Here is a 9,517-nt window from a genome sequence, read left to right on the forward strand (position 1 = left end):
CTTCAAATGTATATATAGTATATAATAACATACAATTATCAGGAATTCTAGAAATCCTTCCTAAGAACACAAAGAATCTCCACTAGATGATAATTTGATCTAAAACATTAAGCTGAGTAGTGAAGACTCTTAACCTTGAAAACAATCAGTTCTGACCTTAACCCACTTTGTATCTGCATGCCTCAGTTTTTTCAATAGCACCATTATAAACTCTATGCATATGACAATTACATTAGTCATAATTATTGCTGCATCTAAAAAATTAATAAGTAATACAAATAATAGAAAACAGTTTTGATTATCTTCCATCTGCCACAGACTGAGCCTGATACACAAATAAGTACTTACCTCATTTCTAACATGTACTATTATTATGCCCATTTTATAAATGGGCAAATTTAGGTTTAGAGCTCAGCTAAATTAAATAAGGTCACAGATAGGAAATGATTAAACTGAAAATTGAATGCAAGCTATCAAATGTGTAAACTAACCTTCAATTAAGAAAGGTAGGAAGAGGGGAGAAGGGGAGAGAGAAGGAATAAGAAACAATGGTATGAAAAAAGGAGAAAGGATAAAAGAGAAAGAAGAAAGAAGAAAGAGAAAATAAAAGTAGGGAAAAAAAGGAAAAGTAATGAAAGGAAAAGAAGAGAGAAAACATTCCAAGGCTGTGGTGAGGTCTAAATGAAATACAGTTATAAAAGCACTTTTGAGATACATAAAGTGAGTTAAATGCACAGTATTGGTATATATCAGTAAGCACTGGAAATTAAAAGTTAATATCAGTGGAGGAATTAACTGTAAATATGGCACTATAAAAAAAGGAAATTAAAAAGAATAACCAGTTATTTGCTGAAATTATTGACAAAATGCATTCTCCTAAAACAATCAGTGACACAGCTATGGGATCTTCCTTTGTCTGTTGAGTATACAGGATGAATTATGACACAAAATGACAGCACAGAGGACCTGGCACCAACCCATCAACATTAAAAAAGATCTAAGCAATCTGGTTTCCCCAATAGCCAAGGAATTCAGTTATTCTGTCCAGTTCACCAGGCGGTTCATTCAATATTGGACCCCCAAGATAGCGCTCCTGTTTCCACTATACCATTCCCAACAAAGAAAAGAAACAATCAAGTTTCAAAAAGTCACTTGGAGTCACAGTCGATAGCTACAGGTGAATAAAATATACAGGGTGGGGCAAAAGTGGGTTTACAGTTGTTTCTATGGAAAATCATACAATTATTAATAAATGATAAGACAAGAATGAACTGTTTTGCATACTCACAACTTTAAACTTACTTTTGCCACATGCTGTACTTTACACAAAATGAATTTACCACCTACAGGAAAAATGAACTGTTTAGAAGAAGTAAATCTCTACAAGTTATATGGGCAGCAGGTTTTATATGCTAAGGAAGATTCCAGAGGTGATCCTGAAATAGTGCAAAGATTCACCAAGATGCATTAAGTACCTTGGGAGAAAGGATCTGAAAAGTCCTTTTTGCTTTTTAAGCCACAACTCAAAAGCTACTTCATCAGAAAAGTCTTTTTGCACCTTCCATCTATGCTCTCAGTGTACACTCTGTATACACTCTCAAAACACTATGTTCTTCTATCTCACAGCCCTGGTAATAATTTTAACTTTTTAAATTTTTGTTAGAACAAGTTTTAAAATACTCAAGAATATTCTCCCATATGTCAACATTCAGATGCAACAATCTTTATAATTTTATTAAATTTGCTTCATCTACCTCTTTCCTCCTCTTTCTTCTTTTATATTGGTGAGATATTTAAAGCAAAAGCCAGGCATCATTGTCATTTCATTTCTAAATACTTCACTATGCAAGTCTTAAAAATGATCGATTTCTTTTTAACTAGAGTCTCAGTCTGGGTTCCCCTCAAAAGCAGAACCTAAAACAAAAGACTGCATGAACATCTTTATTTTGTTAAGTAATTTCAAGGAAGACTGGGGGCTGTGAAGAGTAAAACAGGGAAGGAAGGAAAGGCCATCAAAGGATGCATTATCAGAGGCTCAGCCCTGAGGGTGCCTGAGGTTTGACTCTGTTGAGAATGCTCCATAGAGCTGTAGAATTTGATTCAAACTGTGTATTGAGTGACCCAAATGGAGATTGTTATCCACTGGTTCTCACATTGAGGTCAAGGTTGCTCCATGAGGTGGGACTGAACTCTCTCACACTTCAGATTTGCAGCGGGATGCTTCAGAATGGGATAGAATGGCTGGAAAAGTCCTTCAGGTGTCCTGCAGGAGACAACAGAGTAGCCAAGACAGAAAGTGAGATACCTGTGGTGCAATTAGAGGTACCTTCAGGTTTTACCTGCACAACTCTGGATACAACAGTGATCACTGGGATGAACACTGGACAGAGGAACTGGATCCAGGACACAGAGGTGGCTGACACAACTTGAATGCCATTGCCACGGGTAAGCAAATTCATTCTAGTGCTTTGGTTCATTCAACATTCACTCCAAAATCAATTTCCTCAATTGTCCAAATATGTCTTTTTAGAGCTGCTTTGGTCTAATTGGGATCCAAACAAGGCCACAGATTATGTTCTTAATTTATGACAGTTGTTATTTCTTTAAATCCTTTTTTTACTTCAGAACAGTCCTCCCTCACCTTTTAAAATGCCATTGTCAGTTGTTCCACATTTTGGTGTTGCCTTGTCACTTCCTTTCTCTATCCCCAATATTTCCTATAAATGATCATAAGATCTACAGCCTTTATTAAACTCAGATGTAATTTCTATGGTAAGAAAATATTTTAAGTGATGCCATATGCTTCATAGCACATCCAATCAGAAGATACACGTGGCAGAATAAATGGTGGCCCACCAAAAAATATCTCCATATCTAATCACCAGAACCTATGAATATTACCTTATATGACAAAATACATGATTGATTTAAAATTTCTAAGAAGAAGTTATATGTTCATAGCAGCCCTGTTTACAATAGCTAAGTGCTAGAGACAGCCTAAGTGCCCATCTGTAGATGAGTGGATCAAAAAACGGGGGTACATCTACACAATGGAATACTATGTAGCAGAAAGAAGGAAGGAACTCCTGGCATTTGCGACAACATGGATGGAACTAGAGAGAATTATGCTTAGTGAAATAAGCCAGACAAAGAAAGCAAAATACCATATGATATCACCCAATACAGGAAACTAAAGAGCAACACAAACAAACGAACTAAATAGGCAAAGACTAGAATAGTAGTCAGTAGGGGGGAGTGGGGAGGGAGAGAAGGGGGATAAGTAAGGGAAGGGTCTAGTCAAGGAATGTGTATGAATGACTCATGGACATGGACAACGGGGAGGGATATGATTGTGGGAGAAGGGATGGGCTGGGAGGGGGGAGCAATGGGGGAAAAATGGGACAACTGTAATTGAAAAACCAAAAAATAAAATTAAAAAAAAAAAAAAGAAGAAGTTATTCTAGATTATCCAGGTAGACTGTAAATGAAATCATATGTATTCAATAAGATAAAGTCAGAGAAAGTTTGGGAACTGTCCCACAGAGGCTATGTGAAGACAGGCAGAGATTGAAGTAATGTGGCCACAAGCCCAGGAACTCCAGAACAGCAACCAGAAGCTGGAAGAGGTAAAGAATGGATTGTCCCCTAAAGTGTATGGAGGGAATGCAGCCATGCTAGATTTCAGACTTCTAGCCTCCAGAACTCTGAGACATTCAATTTCAGGTAACAGTAGGGATGTAAATGCCTGATCACTTCATTGAGAAATTCCACTCTGAACTTTCCTTTTAATGGTTCTATTCACTGATGAGTGTGGCCAGCATTATTATTTTATAATAATATTATTATATTAATGCTGTTTTATATAAATGAGTAATAAAACGGAGATTTGTGGGTTATATCATTCTTTTTCCCTTTATTGGTAAGAGTTCTTTCATAAAGAACTTTCTGTTATCAAGTTGGGCTCTTTGCCTATCCTATAATGCAGTTCATATATGAAACACTTAGTTCTTTCCTTTTATTTTTATTTTATTTTTATTTTTTAAATTAAATGTAAATTTTATTAAGGATTTCCAATTACATAGTTCAAATTTCTTGAATGGAGTACAACCATTTTGGAACTGGAGAGATGGCAGAGATGAACACTGATATCTCTTGAAATTCCAACTTTATTAAGAGAACAATTTCCCTGCAAACCACATCACCTTTATATAACAAGATAAAATAGTATCACTCCCCCCACTTTGGCAATAGCTATTTCCTAAAGGAATGAAAATTAAAATACTGGTTTTGCTACTGTTAAGTTCATTAAAAATGGGGCCCTGTCTTTAGATCAACATTTTTTAAGTTCAGCTGTGTTCAAATGAGGTATGGGTATAAAAAAAAAATTAGCACAGACTGTCTGATCAAGTCAACCATTTATTTTGAAAATGAAGAAAAACATAAGGTGTTTTCATAGCATTTTCTCCTATAAACTATTGCAATTGGTTAAGGATTTCCAGTAGTTAATTAAAATCTCAGGAGTAAAATTGATAATACTATACAAATAACAAAATATATTCACATTCCAAAATGGAAGCTCTACTACTTCTAAAAATGAATGTAATGTTATTTTATTATGAGCAGAAACTCTAAACTGTTCTCCAATTACAATCTAATTAGTCCACCCTCACTACCAAAACTTTTAAGTTCACCACCAAAAATTAACAGTAATTAGCCTGAGGTATTTTAATGTGGCCCTACAATCTCAAGTTTAATGGCATTCCCCACCCCTTCAGTCTTATTTCTATTTTGGTACCATGATCTCTACAATATGGTCATAATTAAAATACCTAAAAACAATCCTTGGACCACAGTTGGCTATCCATCCACTTCTATTAAAATAGGAGCCACACAAAGAGCATTGCCTGACCAGATCCCAGAATAAAGTATTTAACTTTTGTTTCCTGGTTTATTTATCAAACTGTAGTAGAATATAAGGCTGAATATCATATTTGAGGTGCAAATAGGTCCAATTTTTAAGCTTGTAATAAGGTTGAGAAACATTTCATATAATTTAACTTAATATACCTAACACATGTGAGGTAGTTAAGTAAACAGTACTACCCATTTTAATACATAGTAAGCAGAAGCATGGGTAAATAATATGCTCATACTTTAAATAATAAGAATTGGAATTAATCAGAGGTTTGGGGCCCTGTCTTGTAAAACTTTTTTTATAAAAGAAAAATTATATCATTTGTCTGTTTCTTACACTTTCTTACATGCAGTACACCTCCTCCGAAGTTGGCACCCTTTTCTTCAATATCTTGGTAAACTAAGTACAATATTTAATTCAAGCTAGGGCTCTACTTCTGCCTAAATTAGTACAAAATTAAGACATTATTTGTGAGAACTAAAATTATATTTGACATTTTTATTTTAGGCTGCAAAAACAAAAACAAGCAAGCAAACAAATAAACAACAAAAAGCTTGAAATGAACTTGTCAAATGGTGAAAATTCATCCTTTCCAGGGAAGCAGAAGGTAGACCCTACCACAAAGAAAAGATGCTTAGTTAATATTTAAAAAGTACAGTTAATATAATAAAGCTTAACTTCTGAAAATGCTAGGTTTTATTCATCTCCCTGTGGTAACCAATAACCATACTATTGAGTTAGGGTTCTTTACAGTTAACTAGATCACCTAAAATATAAAATCCATTAATAATCTAAGTTAATGTGTGTGGTGTTACTGGAAATCCTTAACCACAGACTTATCTTGACAAGTTTTTTTTTTTAATGATAAATTGTTTTAGTATAGGCACTGCATTTCTATAACAAAGTAATGAAAGGCAAAGCCAGTGCAAGCAAACTTAAACCCATTTAACTACCACCTCAAAAAATACTTTGGTTCTTCAAGGAAAAATTTAGCAAAAAAAAAAAAAAAAATGTTTAATTTAACAGTTGTTTATTTCCATAGCTGTAATCTGATAATTACATGACAAAAATAACCCAGAAGATCCAAACTATGTAGCAATGAATGAAAATGTGTGAGAAAATTTCTGCATTCAACATATCTGGAAGAAAAACTAAAGTTAAAGCGCTAAGTAGAACAAAATTATCTTTAAAATATCAATTCCTTTCCTTTAAAAAAGGAAGTACTGAGTCTACGAAGAAAATACAAAAACCTAAGGCTGTAAGTAAATAATAGTTGTGTTTAGGCTATTACAGTGCAGGTTATCCTCAACGCCACACACATCCTGCTTCACTGTTGCTTGCACTCTGCTGGGTTTTGATCCTTCTCTGAGTCATAGTCTGGGTCATTTTCCTCATCTTCTTCTTCCCCTTCCTCATCTGCTTCTTCACCTTCTTCATCATAATCATCATCATCATCTTCAATAGCTTCTCCAGTGAAGTACAACACTGATCTTGGGATTATATGCTCATGTAAAAAGTGACCAATTTCAAAGTCTGCAGCAAGGATAGCTTCAGCAGCAGCATCCAGATCGCCACTCTCGGGAACTTCAGGAGGGGCAAAAAAATTAAAGAAAGAATCATTGGAAACTCTTTTGGTCACAGTACGAACTCTCCCACGTCCCTTATGTTTCTGCTTCTTTTTAATGGTTTCTTCCCTTTTTTCCAATCTATCTGGCACCTGTACAGCCCATAATTTCTGGTCCATCAAAAGAAAAGGGATCAGAATCATCTGGTTCTGACCTCATCCTATATGTCTTTGTCAACAATTCATTTGTGAATTATTCATTGGGTTCAAAGTGAAATTCTAAAACAAAGCTCATAGGCTGGCCAGCATCAGAGAACTTCACTTTAATATCTCTCAAGTGCTTCAGAATAGGCTCATCATGTTCCTGAACCATATCACCGAGCAAGTCTACATTCTTAAAAACAGTCAACCAAAATTCAGGAATTCCTTTGGGGTCTTGTTTTTCTTCATCCTTTTTCTCACCTTCAATCTTGGCCTTTTCTTTCAGCTCCTCCAAAATTTCATCTTCCTCATCTGGTTTCCATTCACATTCTTCTTCGTAGGTTCATAAATTGCATTAATAATCTCGAATCACTTATCGAATAAAGGCTGATAGAGAACAGCATACTTTCTTTCAAGATCATGAACTTCCTCATAGAACTTGGCTTCTATCTGTGCACATTTAACTTGGAGGTTTTTGAGAGCGTTCACTCGTCTTTTAACTACCTTAGGCAAGCTTTCAATGTATCCTGTTGGTGTTTCTATCAGACCATCAAGTCTTTCTTGGAGGGCTGCAAGAATCTGAGGATTTTGCATCATCTGAACAGTCAGCTGACGCGCTTTGATTTTTGTTTCTTCACCAGTCTCTTCTTCTTCTACTTCTTCAACATCATCCAAATCTTGATCAAGTTCAGACTGTTCTTTGTTGTCAACGTCTGCCATATTGTAAGAACTCCAAATATCTATGGCTAGTACGGGGAGCCAGATGGCCGGAGCTGCGCAGTAAGTGACTCAGGGTGGCAGCAGGCGGAGCAGGAGGCAGCGCCGGGAGCAGTTGGGGCTGAAAAAGCAGTTCTTTCCTTTTAATTGCTATGTTCCCAAGTAAAGAATTGGACATGAAGCAATTTAACACATTTTTAAAGAAGTTTTAGGTTCGTAGCAGAATTGAGCAGAAAAAAACAGAAATTGCCCATGTATCCCCAAGTCCCCATATAATTTCAATCTCCCCCACTATCAATATTCCGCTCTAAAGCCCTGGCTGCTGTGGCTCAGTGGATTGAGCATCGGCCTGCAAGCCAGGTGTTACTGGTTTGATTCCCAGTCAGGGCACATGACTAAGTTGCATGTCAGGTCCCCAGTTGGGGGCGTGAGTGAGAGGCAACGACACAGTGATGTTTCTCTCCCTCTCTTTCTCCTTTCCTCTCTCTCTAAAAATAAATAAATAAACAAAACAAAATAAATAAATTATTAAAAAAAAATATATATATATATCCCCCTCCAAAGCGTACATTCATTAGAATCAATGAACCTACACTGACACCTCATTGTCACTCAAAGTCCGTGGTTACATTAGCTTCACTCTTGGTGTTTATTCTGTGGGTTTGGGCAAATGCATAATTATATGGACCTATCCTTATAGTATCACAAAGAGTAGTTCCACTGCATTAAAAACCCTCTATGCCCCACCTGTTCATGACACTAATTTAAATGCTTGTGTGTCTTTGTTTAGTATCTGTGTCCCCAACTAGAGTCTAAGCCATGTGGGAACAGAAAATTTGTCAGCCTTCTTCACTGCCTATTCCATTGTGCCTGCCACAGGGAAGGAGCACACCTGTGATATTTTTATAAACAAGGACTTCTACTATCCGTTAGGAATCCCAGAGCCCCAAGAGGAATGTGGAGCACCCTTTCTTCTCACCTTTTTGTTTAATCACAAAGCAGTGAAAATTACTTGAGGGGATTTTTCTCCCAAGCCCTAAACGAAGGAAGTGAAATCTTCTCAGGCAATATAAGCAAATTTTTGTGAAGAGAACCAGTCTTTGAAAAGAATGGCTCTCAGAGTTGCTTCTGAGGAGTCTTGACATTAATTTCTTTTCTCACAGGAACCATCTTCTAGGACATCAGAGAAAGCAGGGACATTAGAAATCATCTAGTCAAGTGCTTTTAAAAAACCCAATTCAGGACAGCCACCACTATAATAATAAAAATAACAACAACAATAATAGTAATCGTCGTCGGCAGCCGTCCGTCTTGAGAGACGATGGCGTAGCTTCTTGAGAGTCTATCTGCACCGCCGAGAATGGCTGTGCAGTCCGACTCGGGAGTGACAATCCCTGCCGCACTTGTTACAGGTGAAGGCAGATGGATGTTGTTGCTGCTGTTGATGCTGCTTCCGCCTCGATCTTTTCTGGACCGCCTCCTCGTTGCGCGCAGCCTCTGCGCGTGACGTACCTTGCCTGACCGCGAGCCTCCAGGCTAGGCGGTCGTCTGCTTGAACTTCCCATGTGTTGAGATTGATGGAGCATTGTGTCATATCCTTTTTGCAGATGTCTTTGAACCACAGTTTTGGGCGCCCTGTCATCCTCTGGCCTTCTGCTAGCTCGCCGTAGAGGAGGTCTTTGGGAATACGGCCTGCATCCATTCTTTTGACATGGCTGAGCCACCTGAGGCGTCTCTCACTAAGAACTGCATGCAAACTGCTCATGTTGGCTCGCTTCAGCACCTCGGTGTTGGGGACCTTATCCTGCCAGGCGACATGCAGGACGCGTCGCAGGCACCTCATGTGGAAGCTGTTGAGTTTCCTTTCGTGCCTTGCGTAGGTGGTCCACGTCTCGCTGCCATAGAGGAGAGTGCTGAGTACGCAGGCTTGGTAGATGCGCAGTCTGGTTTTCTCAGTGAGGCTGGAATTGTTCCACGCTCGCCGGTTCAGTTTGGCCATAACTGTGGCTGCCCTGGCGATTCTCCGATTGACCTCCAAGTCGACTGACAGAGAGCTCGAGATGGTGGACCCAAGGTAAGTGAAATCGTTGACAACCTCCAGGGTGTATCCGTCGATGGTG

At 37.8% G+C, this 9,517-nt stretch overlaps 1 pseudogene; it reads right to left on the minus strand.

The window, feature by feature from the left end:
- Positions 1-6,143: 6,143 nt before the first annotated feature.
- Positions 6,144-7,415, minus strand: LOC150004712 (nucleosome assembly protein 1-like 1 pseudogene; annotated as a pseudogene).
- Positions 7,416-9,517: the final 2,102 nt, after the last annotated feature.

The sequence above is a fragment of the Furipterus horrens genome, unplaced genomic scaffold (genome assembly GCF_987537825.1).
Source record: "Furipterus horrens unplaced genomic scaffold, mFurHor1.1.pri manual_scaffold_7, whole genome shotgun sequence".
Lineage (NCBI taxonomy): Eukaryota > Metazoa > Chordata > Mammalia > Chiroptera > Furipteridae > Furipterus > Furipterus horrens.